Genomic DNA, 10,636 nt, shown 5'->3' with positions numbered 1-10,636 from the left:
TATTAGTACAGAGCCTTTGTTTTAACACAATACAGACCTAAAACACAAGTGACTGACTGACTTACACCAGCTACTGTTTGTTTTCACAGGTTTTTCCTTTACTTCTCATGTAAGAATGAATTTTGAAAAAAATTAGAGCAATCTATAGGTGGGCTACAGACTATGAGGGGGAGAAACCAATTTTGTCACTAAATGATGTATGCGATTAACTGAAGCATGAGACTGAACAGTGGGAAGAAAAAAAATAAAATTCTGCTAATGTTGACTTAGCATCATATAAAGAAAGGAATGATTCCTTTAAAATGACTAACTGTTGGAAATGGATAAAGGCCACCTCTAAAGGAGACTATTGATAGCAACCCACGGGCACGCTCATAAAGTCCAGCAATGTTAGCAAAGTCACCCAAGTACAAAGAGGTCTATGAAAGTCTACTGTCATGTGAGTTTGTCTCAAGGGTGCAGAGGTGACTACAAACTGCTCTCAGATGTTTCGAAACACCCGCAGTGAACTGAAAGCTTATGCAACACTGTGACAGTGAACATTGGAACCAGGTGTGGAAATACAGGTGTGGTATGTGAATATTGCAGAGGAAACGGATTGGCCAAAGTCGATGATACAATTATTTCATTTTAGGGTCTGGGCTGGTCATTTGTTTGTGGTATGTGGTAAATTCTATGGATAGCAGTCTGCCCCCTCCCCCCCCAAAAAAACACTTCCACGTTTTTCATGAATCAAACCACATAAACTCACCTGCTACGGATTTGTGAATTCAGATCCGTGAACTGAAAACAATGAGACACCCAAGATACTGCCATTTTAAAACTGCACAAAGGGAGTTTCCTCAAGTCCAAAAGTAGACCCATTACACAAGAGTTAACTTACATTGCCATAAAGAGCACTATTGCTCTTCCTTATACAAAATGCCTCCATGTATTAATTTTAGATCTGAGGCCAGGAGATTTGCAACTGCAATAAATGTTTAGGTCCACAGAGAAACACATAATTCCACACTGGCACAACAGCACATTGCAGCGCTCCATTTTAGATGTATGCCCACTGTCCCTGAAATAGAGAGGAAGAGAATGAGAGAGAGTGCGATTGAGAGAGATACAGAGAGAGAGAGGGAGAGAGGAGATCAAATTTCCTGTGGGACAGGACTCTCATAAATCCCGAACCAAGTTAGTGGTGAAAATTCCCACAGCATCCCATCAGCAGGGAGTCCTGTGTCTCTAGACAGGCTTGACTTTTTCCAGATGGCCTCCAGACTCTCGTAAATGTGATGTGCATCATGCCCAAACTCACGTACATGCTCACAGCCGCATTATGACACACAGATCATCCTTGTGCAGCATCAGCAACAGAACAGGCAGCATGAGTCCTGTATCAGAATGACCATGTCGGCAGCGCTTTGGCACCCAGTGCCGCCCACAGGAATGACATGATGTAATAGAAGAGTGAGCAGACCCTAAGAAATATACTGCATGCAAAGCAACCTGTCCTCTGATATTACTTTTAATAAAGCTACTATGGTAAACAGTAACAGTCAGCTTTCATTCATGATCGGTTTGTTTTTGTGTTTGAAAAAGACTGCATATAGTTCAGAGTGAGTGTGATAAACTTGAATCTTATGAGAGCTGAAGGCTCACCTAATGTGTTTGGCCCGAGAGAGATTTTTTGTCCATGCATAACAGCAAGCCAAGAATGTAATAAATCAATCATCTCGTAAATGTTCCAAAGACTTGAGGTAATAGAGTTCTCAAAAGCAGTAGACAGGTAGGAATCTGAAATAATTCCTTCTCCATTTAAGAATCTGAGAGGTGCAGACAAAAGAATACATACTAAGCATTGTCAGTATTTCTGGACTGAGAGGAGGCATCTTAGGAGACAGCAGTGTTAGTTCATACAGGAAAAGAGCATAATTACAAAACATTTCCACTTTATGATAAGGGTCTGGAGATTGGCTCAAAATATATGGATAAGGATCAGTGTATCGGAGCAGTTTTCAGCTGTTATCTCTCCCAGTTTTCTCCTGTAGTCCCAGACTTTGAGACATCATATCCTCATAACTGTCCATTTCAGTTTTTAGCTTCTACTCATGGCTATTGGGTACAAGGAGAACAACTATTGATAAGTGGAACACGAGGAAAGAGAAAATCTTATTTGCACGGAAACCTTTCTGAAAACTGAAAGCTATAAAACCTATTACTGATCATGATTCTGTTCATGGTAAACCCAATGTTTCTGCCTGCAATTGCAAAGGGGATCCGTGAGTTTAGTGTTGCTCCATCTCAATAAAACAAGTCTTGCTGAATTAGTTGTTTCTAGAAGCCAGACTGAATTAACAGTGGAAACCGCTCCACAATCTGTAGCCAGTCTCTGTTGTAGTTCTGCACCTGATGTTCTTCAGGTATGAAAAACTCTAGTGAAGCCTAACAGGTAGGAGCCCCCTGCATTTCGACGGTAATGAGGAAAGTACGGGGAACAGTCAGAAAGTTGTTCGCCTAAAACAAGCTTCATTAAACTGTGTATGATGCAAAAAAAAAAAAAAAAAAAAAACTCCCAGCACCTCGGTGGACTTCATATTTCATTTAAATGCAAATGCTTGCTTTAATGATCAACCTGATGTTTGGAGGCACGTGTTCACTGGCTCGTCGCATGGTATTTGGAAAGGGTCGGTGTTTGTCAGGCAGTTCTCAGAGCTTTGCTCCACTCCACTCCACTCCGAAGATGAGGGCAGCTGAGCACTCCACACTCATTTACCACTCCATTAATAATGCGCATCATGAAGCACTTTTCAACAAAGCAACAATATTCTTCTCTAGTACTACAACTGTGGACCAATTTTTAAGCTTCATGAGGTATGCTCTGTGACAAGTGTCCTATAAACAGAATTTTGCTCATACATGAAGGTTTATTTCTACTGTACAACAAAAGTGTGTTACCCAAAATTTTACATTTACATTACATAGTTAATGAATATTTTGTATGCTAAAACTAAATTTCGAAATCTCTGTTGCACACCTCCATCTGTTATCAAGAATGGTAACATGACATTTGTCGATGGTAGCAAGTACTAGCCAAGCAACCAAAGGAAGCGTGTACTTCTCAGAAAGGAGTTAAACTGAATGCACTCAGTATATACTCCAGCAGCTGCCACTCTTCCTGAAGAGGAGTTTGTGCAGTAGCCGAAAAGACCAAAAAGGCTAAAGTGTTGTAAAAGCATTTTAGTATGCTATAATCTCTTGTCATTTCTTTGACTAGAACAATATACATTTGACAGTAACACACTGATGACATGGATGTAAATGAGAGAATGACTTGGAATAATGCATATATTTGAGATATCATAAAATATTGCTATAAAAAAAAGAAAAGAAAAAACTGTAGTCTAAATAATTTGCAGCAGTCTGAAAAAGATTGCAGACATTACTAATGGAGCACAAATAGCATACTGCCAAATGTTTGTGCATAAGAGGGTAAGTGCACTCTGTGTGGGTCTGGTTTTAGGAAAACCTCTCACGAGAAGAGGCCATCTGATGCAATGCAGCAGGGTTTTCCAGCAGGACTCAGTGCCTCCATGCAGCTCCTGTGCAGCCGCTTTGGTGCTGCGTTTGCACTGGCCTGGATCATTCTCCCAGGCGGCCAGTCATCACATGCGATCTGCTAATCTGAATTCGCAGTGAAACATCTTTGCCAGACTCCAGCGAACTATCATCAGATGTACAGTCCGAGGCAGTCTTAGCACATTGGTGACTTTACACACATGGTTGCGATACTAACGAGACATTGCGGCTTGTAAAGAGCCTTTCCAAGTGTCAAAAAGTTTATTCACTGCCCTGAGAACAATACTGCCTCCTGTCTCCATATCTACCGCAACACAGGAGGCCATATTTTTAGAGCCCCCTGCAATTTTACAGCTCATCTGCCAGTGTGGGTTCGCGTCTGTATGAGCGGCTCAGAGTCCAAGGCCTCACAGGCTGGGCCCGGTCTCCCCCGGCCTGCCGCGCTGGAGGGGCGGCTCGCTCACTCCACTTTAGCTAAGAGGCTAATCAAAAGACAGCTCCCTGACCCGCATGACTCCTCAATCATGCGTGCAGAACAACCGACGAAGAAATCAACAACGCGGCGGGGGCTTCTTCAAGGCCTACTCGGCCTGATGAAATATCAATCTAGGGCGGAGGCGAGTCGCCTCAAAAGCACGGCTCTTCACCGCACTTCAAATGAAAGGGACTGTGCGTCCCGCCTTCTCCCAGAAGCCCACCCAAAGATGTACTGAAATAAAAAAGAGATATTGCTCCGTTTCTTTTCATTACACTCAACAGCCTATCAGCTCTCTCCGACAGCAGACGGCATTGGAAACGCCCTCGCACTGACAGAGGCTCGCCGTTTTTCCAAGACTAAAAGCTTCCAAATAATATTTTCCTTTTTTCTGCTGAAATTTAATTCAATCTATTCAACTAATATGGCATAGCTGACTGGTTATTTTCGACATATCAAAGTCTAAAGTAAGCCTTAAAGTAAGAGCCCTGTTAATAAAATCTGTATAACAGAGAAATTAAAATGTTTCACTGATTGCACTAAATAAATACCTAAATGAAGCAAGTAAATGAAAGCATATATGAAGTTAGCTGTGTCCTGAATGAATAATACAAAAGGAAAGGACTAATAAGATAATGCACTCTTGTAGTTAGGATATGATCCCTTTAGTACAAAGACAGGTGTGACCCTGGCTGAAAGCATATAACTTCCCTATCAGATATGGGCCTAATTAAACATTACTCACCAAAATGGACATTTCCAGTAGGATCCATAACACATAGTGTGGGAAATGGGGAAAAAATATTGATGCAGGTAACAATTTTCATACTTGTCTCCAAATCAACCTGATTAAAAACACTAAAGGACCTGTTCACATGGCTTCGGGGAGTTAGCTGTGGTTTATTCAACCATGCAAATTGTTTTCAGTGTCAATTTCCTAAAGTCTCATTGCAAAAGCAGATCTGATGGCTGATTTGATGTCAGCTAGATGTTTTTGTGTAGTGCAAGCAGGAGAGGTTATTATGCGCGCCTAATGCCAAGCAGCGAATCCAGCATGGCAGGAAAAGTCTGCAGTACAATGCAAAAAGAGGTCTTCTTATTCTAATTTAATATTTTTACTTTTCACAAATAATAGAAGCATTTATTATATTTATTTTTCCTTTAATACTACACTACAGTATTGCTTCTTAACTAATTAGCAGTTAAATGTATTGTGTATAAACATTAAAGATGAAGGACACTGCAATATGAATGGACATTTCACAATGTATTTGTTCTAGAAGTTATTTAATATGTTACAGAAATGAAGATATAAAAGGATTGCTGTGGAAAATATGTTATTGCTTTGAGTTTCACTTCAAGAACAAGAAATTCTCTTTTTGTCACAATCAATACAAAACAATAAACAACAGAAATGTGCAAGATATCCTAGAAATGATGGAAATTGGAGTACCTTAGTAGGGAAAATGAAATCTTGGGGCAATCTGTGTCCAGGGTGCAGCTATGGTTTATTTTTGACCTTCTGTGGACTCAGACGGGGTCCATCTCATAGTGGGGCAATAACGTGCCAATGCAACCCTGCCAGGATAAACTATGATGAATTCTCACTTGCCACTCCTCAGAGTAAACAGTTCATAGTTTGCTGTCTGGGTAAACACAGCAGACAAAGAGGAGAGGCTTTGGGGACTTGGATGGATGGATGCCGGTGTTGTGACCAACTTTAACGTTAATCTTAAAGGCAGCCTCTTCCATTCATAGGAAGGATATCCAAGAATAACAATGGTATTTAATAAGTAAATTATGCATGCAAACCAACCAATCCCCTGTCACTATACTACCTTCATGTCCCAGAGAGATCACTGACAACCTTCTCCTACCAAATGTACACTAGATTTACATTTCCAAAGCCCAGGTCCAGCCAGATTGACCTATCCTATAACATAAGGAACATTTTAACATTCCAGGATTCCATTATAAACTGTAGATTTCCTCAATCCCGCCTGGAGAGTTCGGAATGAAATAAATCAGTGGTGAAGTCGCCCCCCCCCCCCCCCCCCCGCCCCCCGGCGTTAACGCAGGCCCCGGAGAGGACGCATGACACTAAGCATTCTGTTCCTGGGTTTGTTTTCTGTCCACAGGGAGCTCAGGGCTGACAGCACCATTGTCTTCTGTTTTCTTTAATCTCGTAGGTAGTCTCGTGTCATGGATGGTGCGAGACAGTACAGCGAGCTCTAGCTGTCTCACTGCTGGATAGCACTGGGCCTGCCCGCATCAGAATGTGTTTATTTATTTTTCCTGTTCTAATTAAATGCAAATTGGGGAGTTGCAACTGAAAATCTTATTTCTTCAGAGAAATTCCGGAAGTGTTTTATCATGCTGACACAGAAATGTGCTCTACTGAGTTGCAGGACCTGCCAAACTTAAAGCACACCTCTCAAGGGAAATCAATATGGCAATGTGAATGAGTTGGTTTCACATGTGTGCTTTCATTGATTTCCATTAGCCACACATTTAAAACAAACAATATTCAATTGCTTAAATAACCTAGTTTTAATAATTACACTATGTCTATTTTTAAGTAAAAGTAAAAATAAAATTCTTAATGCCTGAAGACACCTTTAAGCACACTCAAGCATTTAAAAAGTAAATCTGACTGGAAAACTGAATCTGTATTTTGAAGACTAGGACCAAACCAGCCTGTCTGGTCCATTACTGCTTAGAGACTGCTCCCTGCATTTGCTGATTTAAAAGCAGACTTCCCTAAAACACCACCTCGAGTCATTTTGTCCCCCTAAATGAACAGTATGCATACCCCTAATAGTAGCACTTTCCCTTGCTCCAGTGAGAGCAGTGCTGTCCATAGACAGCTGTGATCTTCTCCCAAATGCACTGTAATGTTACTGGGACAAACCTAATGAGGGAGAACTGGGAATGATGCCTTATGTTCACACCTCCAGTGCATATGATGCTCTTATTCCCACAAATATTTCCATTTAAACTAGAATTTACTTTTTTATATAATACTTTGTATTTCATACAGCCATCAAAGCTAAAATAATAAACATGGAATGGAGGGTATGCTTGCTTTTGTTAACAGTAAATTGGGGAAAAGTGTGCTTGCTTGGAACATAGTTTTCCTTATGTAATGTAAAAAGATGTTAGCATTGGTCCTGTCTGTCCACATACATATTACTACTATTTCAACCCACATCTTCTTATGTTCTTATAGTTTGCCAGAAAAGTATTCATTTTTGAGTCAACAAAATCAAGTTGTATGTTACCAGTAAAGGGTGTTTTTTTCTTGGACCTATAAAACTATGATGAGTTTGTACAGTGAATTTGCATATGTATTGTCAAAAGTTATATAACTGTTGACTGGTCTGCTGACCAAATGATATTTACAGATTCAACATTTCTATGCTCAAGACTAGGAGCTCCAGGAGATATCGTGTCATATTTCCTGTATTTTGCAATTTAACAGAAAATGATCCCTTGACCTGTCAATTTTTTTGGAGATATATTTGAAATGTCATGATCTGCCATTTACCTTGCTCTTAATAGCCACTTCTTTGGATTTAAAAAAAGCCCTCCAAGTTAGGTCTACTGCATGATATCAGTAAATAGCAAACAAAGATCAATGAGATTTGAACCCAAAAATGTAATTTCTTGGGTCAAATGAGGTGGAAACGCTGGAAGAAGAAGACAGTTCAAGCAGCATTCATCATGCCACTTTTGTCTGAGTTCAGTGCCCATTCTAATATAAGACAGAACAACAGTGCAGACCCCCACATGCCCCCAACCCACTGGAAACCACTGCATTTGAGGCAACCTCTTTACACTTATAAAACATAATGCTCGCCACACACCAATGCTGCAGACAGTCATAACACACTCCAAAGCTGAGTAAACATAAATGCAATTTATCAACAGAATGAGATATTTATCAAACATATGGCATTAAAAGTTGTTAATGGTGGGGTCATCACAGCCAGGCTGGGAAAAGAAAAATAAGCCCTGAGTACTGGAGGATGGGCTTTCCTTAACAATCTGGATTGCCTGATTGACACAAGGCGCAAAGGCAGGAAAACGCATCTTAGAGCAGTGAGTAAAATGCATTAGCGCTTAATCCTGACTATTATTTTGAAATGAAAATACCACAGTTTAATAACTATAAGTGAAAATGTCAGTTAAGGACTGATAAGGAAAAAAAAGTACTGCCAAATGACAGAGGGTATAGAATCTTATGACATTGCAGTCTCTGAGCTTTTTAGTCGTCGGTGATCCGATCAAACGTTACAGGTCATGTGACCAGACGTATGCCCATGAGCAAGCCAGCGATGTGTGACTGTGAAGCAAAATGCTGGAGAACTACTTATCATACCTTTAATGAACAAGCGATGTGTGACTGTGAAGCAAAATGCTGGAGAACTACTTATCATACCTTTAATGAACATGCCTTGAGGCACCATCCAACAGCAAAGAGTCAACAGAAAGTGGATATATTATACAGCGAGTTAAGATATGAAATCTTCCAGCAGAACTGCATACTTGCATCCTGTCAGCTCTCTGGTTTCACCTTTAACTGTTGCCTTTGCCTGATGCAGTGCCATAATGTGAAGTAAGAGTCAGTTTATTGATCGACTGTTGGGTACTCCATGCTGTGCTATCCATGAAAACACGTTCTTTCCATGCCAGGCAAGACAGTATTGACCACCATGCTCACTATTGCATAAGCGCAAATTGACCTGAGAGCCCTTGCCTTCTGTGATGAACTTCTCCCTTTGTTAGCCCTGCTATATCAGCACAGCCGAGCTGCTAGTCAAGTGCCGAGCACATGGTTGCCAGTGTAAAAGCCTTATTTGCTCTGTAACTCAGAGATAAATAACATCTCAGTGGTAAAATACACAGACATACCATTTAACAGAAACACACCAGTTTTCTTATCAAGGTAGGGCACTCGGTTGGGAAGACATGTCACTGGGAAGCACGGTAATAACTGCAAATTGTGGAGGCGTATGAGATTTTTTTCAAATGTAATTAGAAAGTCTTTCAGCTACAACTGACGGCTGATATTTCAAAACAGCATACCATCATCAGCATCTTGAGATATATATTGAGGTATGAAAACATATCTTTACATAGCTACATAGCATAGTAAAATATAAGCATCACTCCCTATACATTTTAGCAGAGATAACCATTTTAAATAAATATAATTCCCTGCACATTTTAGCACAGTGTATTGGACAGGCAATACCACATAGTCAATACTTGTTTACATGCATATGAGAATTTTCTTTATTCCATCCCATTTTAGCTTTTATGTTTTTATGCTTATTCCATCCAACTTTTAGCTTTTCATCAGTAAGTATGCACCCCTAAAAGGTGCTAAACTGAAACTCATGCTCTTGGAAGTAATTTTATCTGAGACCTTTGAACGAGGTTTACTCTACACTGCCCTAAGAGATATCCTGTACATACTGTTAACTTGCGTAGATTACATAATACTGTGTCAATATACCAAAAGTCTATATTTAAAATATAAGCCTCATATTCTACATACACAAATAAATAACACCATATGTGCTTTAACCACCTGTTAGAAAAAGTGATTTTAATAAGTTATAAAATTTATTGTACACATAATTTTAACTGAAAACTACTTTTTAAAAATATATAACCATTTTTGCGTTCTTGAGAATTTCAGAATAATAAAGCCTATTGACCTTTGAGTATACCACAGAAAGATTTTCTCCTCACTCGCTCTTAATGTTACAATGCATTATCAAAATGATGCTGATAAAATCACGGTACGAATCACTCTTGGCGTGTAGCCTGGGGATGATCAAATTAAACAGACATAAAATATCTAGTGAAAACGCCAACTACTCTATGTATTTTCATATTTATGTCAATCTATAAGTTACGCTCTTCAGTGGCGTACACCGGTATATTTCACAGCAACTAACAAAGACGAAGAAATCGGAAACGTCTGAAACGTCTGAAACAAGATTCTTTTTTCATTTAATGTTGCCCTTTTCACCAACATTACCCTCTCGTGGATACAAACATACCAATAATATTCGATGTTAACGTTCTTATATACAAAGGGGGAAAAAAACAGAAACTGATTACGTTGTTGCAAAAGGCAATATTAATATAATTATAATATCACTGCAAAATCTTCACATGTAATAAATAGTAATAATACTATTAATAAGTATGATAATTACTCACCATTTCCACGAGGAGACCCTGGGTCAAAACCATGGCACGGTTCTAAATCCTCATGTGGGAAATCACATCCTCGCTTGTGAAAGGGAAGAAATGAACAACTTCTAGGTTTACCTACGTTTGCCAGTGACCGTCACCTGCAAAAAAAAAAAAAAAAAAAAAAAAAAAAAAAAAAATTGTTTTCCGCGAGTTCCAGGCGACAACAGTAAGCGCGCGAACTGAGAGCTTCACTTACGCGTGGACGCAAAACAGTCATAGCTTGTGTCGAGCGCGCGCGTCGTTTGCGCGGCGAAAACCAAAGTGTACTTTCACGTCCCACCTCTTTCGGGTGAGTCCGAGCTCCGTTCGGCCGTCGCCTTAACC

General features: G+C 39.8%; 1 protein-coding gene across 1 annotated transcript in view; it reads right to left on the bottom strand.

Moving 5' to 3' along the window:
• Positions 1-10,392, bottom strand: part of htr4 (5-hydroxytryptamine receptor 4) — a 24,993-nt gene extending 14,601 nt beyond the window's left edge. The window contains exon 1 of the mRNA XM_035532326.2: positions 10,277-10,392. The gene's annotated coding sequence lies outside the window, so the exon portion shown is untranslated. The remainder of the gene's footprint in view (positions 1-10,276) is intronic.
• Positions 10,393-10,636: the final 244 nt, after the last annotated feature.

This window comes from Electrophorus electricus, chromosome 16, assembly GCF_041902795.1.
Source record: "Electrophorus electricus isolate QZ-2024a chromosome 16, ASM4190279v1, whole genome shotgun sequence".
Classification (NCBI taxonomy): domain Eukaryota; kingdom Metazoa; phylum Chordata; class Actinopteri; order Gymnotiformes; family Gymnotidae; genus Electrophorus; species Electrophorus electricus.
Note: the sequence above shows the minus strand (reverse complement) of the source record. Positions and strands in the feature narration are given on the sequence as shown.